Source organism: Bubalus bubalis, chromosome 10 (assembly GCF_019923935.1).
Source record: "Bubalus bubalis isolate 160015118507 breed Murrah chromosome 10, NDDB_SH_1, whole genome shotgun sequence".
NCBI lineage: Eukaryota > Metazoa > Chordata > Mammalia > Artiodactyla > Bovidae > Bubalus > Bubalus bubalis.
The window spans coordinates 55,345,017-55,357,358 of NC_059166.1; positions in this window are offsets into that span (position 1 = coordinate 55,345,017).

Here is a 12,342-nt window from a genome sequence, read left to right on the forward strand (position 1 = left end):
TAAATTGAATGTGTTATCTCCCCTCCCTCAACATTTATTCCTCTATACAATATTTTTTTGGGTTTTTAAAAATTTATTATTATTTTGGTCATGCCCACAGCATGCAGGATCTTAGTTCCCCAACCAGGGATCCAACCTGTGTCTCCTGCATTGGGAGCATGAAATCTTAACAACTTGACTGTCAAGGAAGTCCCAGTCCAGCAGTTATTATGTTTCTTTGATTAGAATGGTTGATGCTTTAAACTAGAATTGATGCTTTTCAAATGTGTGCTGAAGAAGACTCTTTGAGAGTCCCTTGTTCTTCAAGGAGATAAAACCAGTCAATCCAAAAGGAAATCAGCCCTGACTGTTCATTGGAAGGACTGATGCTGAAGCTGAAGCTCCAACAATTTGGCCACCTGATGCAAAGAGCTAGGTCACTGAAAAAGACCCTAATGCTGAGAAAGATTGAAGGCAGTAGGAGAAGTGGGTGACAGAGGATGAGATGATTCGATAGCATCACCCACTCAATGGACATGAATCTGAGCAAACTCCAGGAGATAGTGGGGTACAGAGGAAACTGGCATGTTACAGTCCATGGGGTTGCAAAGAGTTGGACACAGCTTAGTGACTGAAAAGCAACTAACTAGAATGGTATGCCCATGAGAGCAATCTACTCTCTACGATATGGCTAGTTACCAGCTGTTGAAAATAGGCATTTTGTTTGAGATTTTGAATGTTATTAGGTTAAATAATTAAATTTAGAGATAAACTATGGTCCTTGTAGTTGAAAATTTTACTTGAAAGTTTGCCTTTAAGTTTAGCAGGTTTATTCTTCTCTTGTTCACCTTTTGAATTCCTACTGATTTTTCCAGGCTTAATTAGTTGGGGGCTAGGAGAGGTAATTACTGAGTAATGAAATCCCCACAAAGATTTAGAACTTACTGCACTAAAGGTTTATTTCTCATTCACATCACAGGCTAGTGATGGTCTGTGGGAATTTTATCCCATGTAGCTAAGATTTTTGAGATCACCAGGAAAAATGGGAAAATGGGTTGAGTGCTTGGTACTTGTGTGCATTTATACATCATTAGAAGGATTCAGTCAGAAATAGCTATTGAGTACCCTTTCTTATTATGTGGTCATTAAGAAAAAACTAATAGAAAGTGATATTACTTAAGATATATTTTTCTTAGGTTTTCATGTCCATAAAACCAGCCATCAGTACAATAGGGCAGTGTCCTCATGGATGATAGTGACCAAGATGGTCTTAAGTTTCTCCTCAATTTGACATAATTTTACACAGACTTCTTCCTGACTCCAGGCTCCTGACCTTCCTTTTCCTAGAGCGCTTATATTAGAAAACTTGTAATTGTAAATTCTTTCTCTGCCTCCTTGAGATGGAAATCTACAATTCAGGACTCTCTTTCTCAAGGACCTGGTGTCATTCCTCTAAAATGAAATTATAAAAAAAAATATGGTTCCCTAGATTTTAGTCTCTATGGGAGGTAGGAACCTAACTTCTATAAGTACCAACTGGCAGACACAGATGGCCTAATCTTATTGACCGCCTCACCTCAATGTCCTTCAGTACTTTTCCACTAGCTCACCCCAGCACTTAAAAACTCCCGTAACTTTGGTCCAGGGACATTGAATGCAACCTCTTATCCATATTGCATTAGTCTTGAATAAAATCTTCCTCGCCTGTTTAACTCCTTCCAGTGTGGTTTTTCTTTGTCAAGGGTCTCTGTGCTTAATCACCCAGTTATGTCTGACTCTGTAACCCCATGGACTGTAGCCTACCAAGCTCTTCTGTCCATGGAGATTCTCCAGGCAAGAATACTGGAGTGGATTGCCATGCCCTCCTCCAGGGGATCTTCCCAACCCAAAGATCGAACCCAGGTCTTCTGCATAGCAGGCAGATTCTTTACTATTTGAGCCACCAGGGTAGCCCACTGTGAAGGGTAGCCAATACACAAAATACAGAAGTGAATTTTAAATAAAAGTGATTTTTAGCTACTAATTACCCTGTAAACTTTGTTCTTATGGTGGCTGTTCTGTATTTTGAGTATACTTTTCTTTTTCTATGAATTTTAACATCTAAAACCACAGAAAAAAATATTTTTAAGCAACAAAGGGTGTTTCTTTTGAGAACATTAACCACCATCTATATCAATCTCTCATTATTACAACTCATTCCTAAGGAGATTCTCAAGATGAAGTCAAAACTTTAATTAAAAACATATTCAAATTAAGATGTTACTTATAATAGCTAAAATATGATACATCTCACAAGAAAATACGGATGATATGTTGTTAAAAAATAAGACAGGAATCAAGTGGCATAGTCAGTACTGGAATGTAAAGAGGGGCTGTTTACTTGACTTATTATAGTGATTTTTCCTTCTTTACATTTTTCTGTATTTTAAATTTAAAAAGATTACTGTATCAAAAATAAATATTACTTTAAAAGGTCACCATAAAACAATTTTATTGACTTGAACCTCTAAAAGAAAACAACCAAGAACTTTGCTTTCCAGGATAATAGATTGAGAAAAAGTGAACAATACATTGTAATTACAAGGTTTTAAGCAAACTTTCTTTTAGAATTAATGCTATTCCCATTTGCTATTTGAAATGTTTCTCTACATTAATATTCATAAACTTTAGTAATATAATTATCTACCTTTAAAATTCATATTATAGGATTTTGAGAATTATGATGGCTTTTTATGTAAGAAATTACTGATTTTTTGTATGATGAGGTAGATTTCACTTGGTAGGGAAAACTACTTTTTAGTGACTCCTAAATGAACATTGTTAGTCATTCTGAAGATTTTTTTTCTGTTACATTTATTTTCCATGGCACAATGCTTGTAAACTAGAGCATCACATTTCTAAGGTGCTGAGCCTTGAGTATTTTATCATAAAGTAATTAAATATAATTTCTAGTTATGCATAGAGAAGGTTATGAACTATTTCTATAGTCTCAGAAGATTTATGTCCCTGACTTCCTCAAATGTGCCTGAAGTAACACAAGTCCTCATAGCCTAGATTTACTGATCCCTTTGTCTCTTTGATCCTCCTCTGTGAGGCAAGATTGTTTCGATGGGCAGATTGGCTTGTTCTGGGCTTAAAAATGTCTGTCTTTCCGCCTGGAATGGGGCCCTTCTCACTTGTAGGACTGTGACTTGTGAAAGAGACTGAACTAACCAAAACAAATAGGGTACTTAATCTTCATTTGTCAAAGCTGTGGGTGCTCTGCTTCTTCGATTTACATAATGAAAAGTTTAATAAATTTCTGCAAGATTCAGTTTCTACAAGTTTTCTATTTTTAGGCTGTGCAAATAACTTTTTATAACCTACTTGATAAGAATGATGAATAAGAAAAACATTTCAATGTTTATTTGAATCTGCTATGAAATAACCCTATTTGTCATATTCATGTATTATTTTTTCTCCCTATTTATCTATAGTAATTTCTGAAATATTATAAGATGGCCATGTGTAATTTTGTAATGATAAGGAAAATTCAGGAGATGGAAAGCCTCTGTTTTATATAATTAAATAGATCCACCTGCTTCTTAAGAAATTTTCTTAAAAACACATATAAAGTTATTTCACACCTTAAGTAAAAGCTAAATTCTGTCCATTAGGAAATATATGCAGTTACTAGACTTGTATTTGATTGCAAACTATGATCTCTTTCCTATCCACCCACTTTATTCAATTTCACTGATAATTTCCAAAGGTGATCCTAGAAATTTCACAAGTTTTTGAGTTTGAAGCTACTCTGTACTCTTTCTTCTTTCATTGACATGATTTTTTTTTTTTTTTTTTTTTTTTTGCCAAATGATTAATTTTGTCCTAGGTAACATTACTGTCAGATGGGATCATAAAGTAATCATTTATAGAAATTACCTAGGTTAGATTTCAATGTTCACAACTACTGACTGTTTGCTGATTGCTTAATAGATACATATTACTATACTTATCTTTAGGAATCAAGGGACTGTGATGCTTGGTGGGTACTATAGAAAGATAATTCATGGTCCCCTATGTTTGAGAAATACAGTTTCTTCTCAAAAGAACTGTTTTTCCCTAATTAATAGTATCTAAAGTGGTAAATCAGCTTAGCAGGAAGAGAGCAGGAAAGAAAATATTTATTTTTTCTAAAATAGTACATGTTCTTCTTTATTACTTTTATCACTTAGGGTCCTGGCAGGAAATAAATGGCACACTGCACTCTAGTAATTAGGCTCAGTTAATGAGCAGACTGCTTGTAACGTGTGGGCAGAATTAAGGTAACTCAGCAATGCGAACAACCACAGGGATCCATGTGAAGAGGAGTGATTATCAAAATCCTAGGAGAACTATAACTGAAAGAGAAGGGGACCAGCAGGAGCTGTGGGCTTAGACAGAAAAACGTAGCTGCTGCTAATAGGTTCTTAGCAGAGGGGGGACCAGGGAAATAAATACCCGCATCTCTCTTTCCTTCCACCCTCCGATAGCCTGTTGGTGCTTCTCACTGGCCAAACCCAAGCAGAATCCAGAAGGCAAGGCATAGAGGTCAGCTTCCTGAGCACACAGGAAGAGCACACAGGTGGAGAAGGATGGAAGACATATCTGGTGAAGGGTGGAGGGGAGAACAAATGGAGCAGATTCACTACCACATTTACAATTTGACCATAAATGTTGAGATAGTACAAAAGTAATAAGGTTCCTTAGTATTTCCACGAAGTAAATAAGATGAACTTGACAAGATTACATATTTCAAATGTAAATGGCTTAATATTAACTTGTTCAAACAATTCTGGAGCTACATTTGAACGTTGAACAGTGCTGTGGTTAGGGGCACCCACCCTCCTGCAATCAGAATCCATGTATAATTTATAGTCAGCCCTCTGTATATTCAGTTCCCCATCCTTGGATTCAACCAACTGTGCATCGTGTAGCCCTGTAGTATTCACTATTAAAGACAATCTGCATGGACCCAAGTAGTTCAAACTCATGTTGTTCAAGGGTCAACTGTATTTTAGAATAATGTCCTAAAGACATAAATTGTGTTTTACACACTCAAGAGAGTAGTACTTGATTCACTAATGATCTTCAATTTTCATGAGTTACTGTGATTTTTAACTCAACCATAGCATTTTTGGGGCAAATTCATACCAAGCTCCTCAGATTTAGTGGGGTCCGGGATTAGGGTATTATGGGTTCTACTAACACTAGTAAAGACAAAGAGTTACAGGTACATATTTCATACAACTCACCATTTCCAAGGTCAATAACTGTTTGGCATGCCTCAATCATTATGCAGTGTTGTGCAGAAAATTTGTTTTGGATTGGCTTGTGTGGCAGTCTTAAGTTGTACTTGGCAAATTGTGATTAAAAACAAAGGGACAAATCTTAGATTATAGAAATGAGTTAGTGCTATGCTCAAGAGAATCAGATTAATACAGTTAGTTTTCAAATGTTTCTTTAATTATTGAACACATTCCTTCTATAATTTAATTTTAGAACTTCAAATTGTTTTACTTAGAAATCACTAATTGATAGCAGTAAACGGATATTTTACTTAACTTTATGTTTTCAATATGAAGAACAAGTAATAATTTTATTACTAAAATATTCATATAGTATTATCCAAGCAACACTTAACACAATATTCAGGAGAAAATTATAACTATCAATTGTTGAATTTCTCTGGTATTTTTCTGGACAAGTTGATTTGCAGATTAGAAAAACACTGCATATGCAATTCAATATTTCAGGGAATTGCAATACATTTATACATTAAACTATTTTTTTGTCTATAGAATCTAGCAGTATAAAAACACTTTAAATGCTTTCAAAGGTATGAAAAGCATACTTTTATGTGTTTAGAGTTAATGGTAATTTTTTTCCTTCTGCCTTTAATGCAAGAGGAAATCATTATAAATCTCTTCTAAAGGTTCTATTTAGTTTTTCTTTCCTTTGAGCACAACTATTTTTTTCCCTCTGAAGTAAATTTTAGTATTGTATTTTTCTAACCTTTTTGTAATCATAAGTAGTCAAATTTTTGATAAACTTCTAAAAACAATCATTCTTACATGAAGTAATTTCTGATAAACCAGCCACTGCTATTGTTTGGCTATGGGTATAAAGATGGTGAAGGACAGGGAAGCCTGGCGTGCTGCAGCCCATGGGGTCACAAAGAGTCACACAAGACCGAGTGACTGAGCAACAACAACATATAAGATGGAGTTTCTGTAGTCCTATTGACAAAAGTACCTTCAGTTGTTATCTGTCTTGGCATTCCATATCCTCCTTTCCTTCTCCTATCTACTTTATGAAATTCAGATGCATTATGGTTTTCCACATGCAACTTCAAAACTCTTAGTTGATAAAGTAAAATGTGATAATATAAATCACATGATAAAAATTTCTAAATTACTCTAACATTCCTATTTACATTTCAAACCCATTTTAATGCTTTAAACTGCCTTCATGCAACCCTTCTGTGGCTTTTTACCCCATCCATTCCCTATTCATTCATATGTTCTGTAAACATTTATTGAAAACCCACAGAATTCCAGTTGAGCTATTTCAAATCCTAAAAGATGATGCTGTGAAAGTGCTGCACTCTATATGCCAGCGAATTTGGAAAACTCAGCAATGGCCACAGGACCAGAAAAGGTCAGTTTTCATTCCAATTCCAAAGAAAGGTAATGCCAAAGAATGCTCAAACTACCACACAATTGCACTCATCTCACATGCTAGGAAAGTAATGCTCAAAATTCTCCAAGACAGGTTTCAACAGTACGTGAACTGTGGACTTCCAGATGTTCAAGTTGAATTTAGAAAAGGCAGAGGAATCAGAGATCAAACTGCCAACATCCTTTGGATCCTTGAAAAAGCAACGGAGTTCCAGAAAAACATCTATTTCTGCTTTATTGACTATGCAAAAGCCTTTGACTGTGTGGATCACAACAAACTGTGGAAAAGTCTTAAATAGATGAGAATACTAGACCACCAGACCTGCCTCTTCAGAAATCTGTATGCAGGTCAAGAAGTAACAGTTAAAACTGGACTTGGAACAACAGACTGGTTCCAAATAGGGAAAGGAGTACGTCAAGGCTGTATATTGTCACCCTGGTTATTTAACTTATATGCAGAGTACATCATGAGAAATGCTAGTCTGGATGAAGCACAAGCTGGAATCAAGATTGCTGGGAGATATATCAATAACCTCAGATACACAGATGACACCGCCCTTATGGCAGAAAGAGAAGAAGAACTAAAGAGCCTCTTGATGAAAGTGAAAGAGGAGAGTGAAAAAGCTGACTTAAAACTCAACATTCAGAAAACTAAGATTGTGGCATCTGGTCCCATCAGTTCATGCAAATAGATGGGGAAACAATGGAAACAGTAACAGACTTTATATTTTTGGGCTCCAAAATCACTGCAGATGGTAACTGCAGCCATTAAATTAAAAGACACTTGCTCCTCACAAGAAAAGCTATGACCAACCTAGACAGCATATTAAAAAGCAGAGACATTACTTTGCCAACAAAAGTCTGTCTAGTTAAAGCTATGGTTTTTCCAGTGGTCATGTATGGATATGACAGCTGGACCATAAAGAAAGCTGAGCACCAAAAAATTGATGCTTTTGAACTTCAGTGTTGGGGAAGACTCTTGAGAGTCCCTTGGACTGCAAGGAGATCCAACCAGTCCATCCTAAAAGAGATCAGTCCTGGGTGTTCATTGGAAGGACTTATGGCATCCAGTCCCATCACTTCATGGGAAATAGATGGGGAAACAGTGGAAACAGTGTCGGACTTTATTTTTCTGGGCTCCAAAATCGCGGCAGGTGGTGACTATAGCCATGAAATTAAAAGACGCTTACTCCTTGGAAGGAAAGTTATGACCAACCTAGATAGCATATTCAAAAGCAGAAACATTACTTGCCAACAAAGGTTCATCTAGTCAAGACTATGGTTTTTCCTGTGGTCATGTATGGATGTGAGAGTTGGACTGTGAAGAAGGCTGAGCGCCGAAGAATGGATGCTTTTGAACTGTGGTGTTGGAGAAGACTCTTGAGAGTCCCTTGGACTGCAAGGAGATCCAATCAGTCCATCCTAAAGGAGATCAGCCCTGGGATTTCTTTGGAAGGAATAATGCTAAAGCTGAAACTCCAGTACTTTGGCCACCTCATGCGAAGAGTTGACTCATTGGAAAAGACTCTGATGCTGGGAGGGATTGGGGGCAAGAGGAGAAGGGGATGACAGAGGATGAGATGGCTGGATGGCATCACTGACTCAATGGATGTGAGTCTGAGTGAACTCCGGGAGTTGGTGATGGACAGGGAGGCCTGGCGTGCTGCGATTCATGGGGTCGCAAAGAGTTGGACATGACCGAGTGACTGATCTGATCTGATGCTGAAACTGAAACTCCAATTCTTTGGCCACTTGATGCAAAGAACTGACTTATTTGAAAAGACCCTGATGCTTGGAAAGATTGAAGGTGGGAGGAGAAGGGGACGACAGAGGATGAGATGGCTGGATGGCATCACCGACTCAATGGACATGAGTTTGAGTAAGCTCCAGGAGTTGGTGATGGACAGGGAAGACTGGTGTGCTGCAGTCCATGGGGTTGCAAAGAGTCAGACTGAGCAACTGAACTGAACTGAACTGACCTACCAGAAAATGAACAAAGCCCTGGGAAATCAAAAGATGAATTAGATGCGATTCTGCCCCCTCAGAGTCTAGTGGTTGAATTAGACATATAAACAGATAATTAAAAGACCATTCTTTCAGGGCCATAACAGGGCATGAACATGGAACAGGGACATAGAAGAAAAAAAATGGAGTAGTGAAATTAGAGATCAACTGCATCTGGGCAATATAGGAAAAAGTGAGAACTCCAGAGAACTCAAAATATATCTTGAAGGATGAATAGAAGTTTCCTAAGCACAAAGGGCTATGACGTGCAGTCCAGGCAGACAACACCAAAGTCCTGTGTAAAAAGTGGAGGAATAGGATCTGCTTGAGGAACAGAGTTTAACTTGGCTAAAGGATGAGCCATGAGATGGGGAGTAATGAGAGGCTGAGATCGAAGATGTAGGATGTGCCAGTTTATGAGGTGTGAGGATTGGGGAAGAGATGATTATCCTTTACGATTACCTTTATCCCTATCTCTTCCAGCACCATTTCATCTCCTCCAAGTTCCCATTCAAACTACATCTCAGAAACTGTGGCGAAAGCAACACAATTTACTTTAAAGAAATTAATAGACATCTCTTTAACTCTTCTTTAGGTATCTGATAAATCTTAGAGTTTCAGAGTCAATGGGTTAAAAGAGGGATCTTTCAGTAGGACTATTTCTCCATAAATCATACTGTTCAGTCTACTTTTCTCAGATGCTTAAGTTATAAAATGGAGGTAGTAAAACATATCTCACCAGGCAAATGAGAATATATGTGAAAGTCTTTAGTAACTGGCAAAGTACTGTCTCCTAATGGTATTTTATTTAAAGTGGCCCTGGATCCCAACTTTCTATTTCTTGCTATAAATCTTCATTTTTCCCTTTCTGTAACAGTCTTTTTAAGGGTTATTTTTTTTTTCCTGGAGAAGGAATTGTTATTGGTGCTCTGCAAACAGATGCTGAGATTGGGTATACTGGGGAAAAGTTGGTTCATGGGGAAATCTCTGTGGTGATACTCTATAGGAAAGTGAGAAAGGCCCTTCAGACTTGTTCCCAATTGAGGCAACAGGCCAATCGTTGGTACCTGCATCAGTGAGTCAAAGGCTGGGAGCCACCTCTGGTTAAGGCAGTTCCCACCCTCCCAGCCAAAGGCATTCCAAGTGAGCAGGGAGCTCTGCAGCTCTGCAGCATCAGTGACAACCCCAGCAGCCGGGCCATGATGCCTCTGGACTGCAGAGGCACCGCAGCTCGCACCCACATTCTCTTCCTCCATCTGCTTCCAGGGTGAAGTCTGAGGTGTAAGCTGTCTTTGCCTGTGAAAATATAGGGCTCCCAATTAGAGGATGTTCAGGGTAGCCCTCAGTGAAAAATCAGGGAGACTCTAATCTTGAGGGTCCTTTGTGTTATGCATTCAGGGGTTCCCAAAGAGATTTTCAATGCCAAGTTGTCTCTTTACTACTCACTTTTTATCTTTGCTTTTTAAATTTACTAAATGGTTTTTGAAAGAAAATTTTGGATAATTTTATGCCAACGAGTTTTATAGAAAGTACATTTTTTTGAACACTTAATTTTGTATTGGGGTATAGCCAATTAACAATGTTTGATAGTTTCAAGTGAACTGCAAAGGGACTCAGCCATACATACAGATGTATCTTTTTTTTTTCCGCTTAACCCAAGTCTCCCAACACTGGTTTTGATTGTGGAAAACTCTTTTCCCCCACATTTATGTATCTTCATTGTCACATACACCCAAAGATGATTTAAATTTATGTACTATTTTTTACATGAGGAAACCAACTTTTAAAGCAATAAGCATAGCATAATGCAAAATTTTAAAAGATTTATATACATATACACATATATATATGCATAGAAGAAAAACTAGAAAGTCATACAGTGAAAAGTAATCGTAACTGTATGATAAAAATTATTAGTAATTTGAAAATGTTTAATTGTAAATAAAGCTTGCATTTCTTATTTTATTTGACAAACTTTTATAATCATAAATAAGCAAGAAAAATTGTTGAAAATTGTATAGTACTTTATAGTATATACATTATTACATGTAATCCATTTAACTTCTTACCATGTCAGACGATGGAAGGACTTACAGGGATTAATTTGCAGATGTGAAAACTGATTATTTATAAAAGTTCACATACATGTTCAGTCTACTATTATGTTGTTAGGATCTGTCCTATAACTTGGGTCTTATACATCCAAAGCCAGTGCTTTTTCCAGAAGGACCATATCCTTATTCCCTCCAACTGTCATACATCACAGTAATTAGTATTCTTATTATTTTAACTATTAGCTACATTTTTAATAGATTTACAGTCTTCTTGGTTTGTTTCCCATGTAGCATGATTATCTTCTCCCTACTTAAAAAATTAAAAAGACCCATGGTTACAACAGTCAGCAGAAAATTATTCAGGCAAGAATATTCATTAAATTCAACTGACTCTTTTTTCCAAGTAAGTTAACTCATATCTAAGTCTTCAGGGAAGTATAAAGTTAAGTTTTTCCAGAAACTGTAAGGTATATTTCATAACTCACCTATTAGAATATTTTGAATATTACATCTTGCCCATAATGTAGCAATATTAAAGAACTTAAGAATCTCTACTTTTTAACATTTTATGTATAAATTTTATATTGCCTCAATATGTCTTGTGATTTTTTACTAAAGTGATGTTTTATATTAGATATGTATATTAGACTCGAGCAATATATGAGAAATTTGGTTAATCAACTTGGTTATTTTTCCTTTAAGGTCTGTGCTTGAGGAGACATTTCTCAATGAAAGCTGAGGTAGTTCATCCAGAACAATATAAAATATTGATAATAGGATTTATATAAAATAATTTGAGGGCACAGTTAGTAATATACTGAATGTTTGTTTTACCGAGAGTTCAAGTATCAAGAGTCTCAAGTATCAGTACCAAGAGTTCAAGTAGTACACTGAACACAAACTAGATCTTTCTTTACTTTTGAACATAGGTGGGTGTGAGCAATTCTCTGTGGTTGTAAATGGAAAAATATCTACTTTGTACTAAATATAACTAAGACCTTTAGGAGGAGACCATGAGTTCTCTGGGCATTTTGAGGCTTTTTGAGGAGAAGCTGGCCAAAGAGGTATTAGTAGTTTTGAAGCAGTAAGAGGTTTTGAGATGATAGCAGAAAGTGAGCAGTCTTTCAGAAGACATAGCACTGAAATATGTGGAATGTCAGGAAATAATTCCAGGTGAGGGAACAGTGTGACTGAAGACACGAAAGTGGGACTGAACTTTGACATCTTTGGTTGGCAAGGACACTGGTCTCATAAGTAAAGGCACTCAAGTTGGAAAGTAAGATTAAATAAATGAGATGAGAACAAATCAGAGAGAACCTGAACACCAAACAGAAGAGATGAGATTTAGAAAATGTGAGGAAATAATAAAAAGTGCTTGAGTAGACAAGTATTGTGTGTGGTACCATCTACATCACACAATTAGTCTAGCAGTAAAACTAGCTAGGTTTTGGCAACATAAAATTGAAATTAGAGGACCAAGATTTGGCTGGTGGTGTCAAAAATTAAGAAGGGATGTGTATGAGATTATAAAAGTTCAATAAAAGATTTTCACTGATCAGACATAGGATATAAATCTTCATTTATAATATATTTTTTCAGTTACTTTG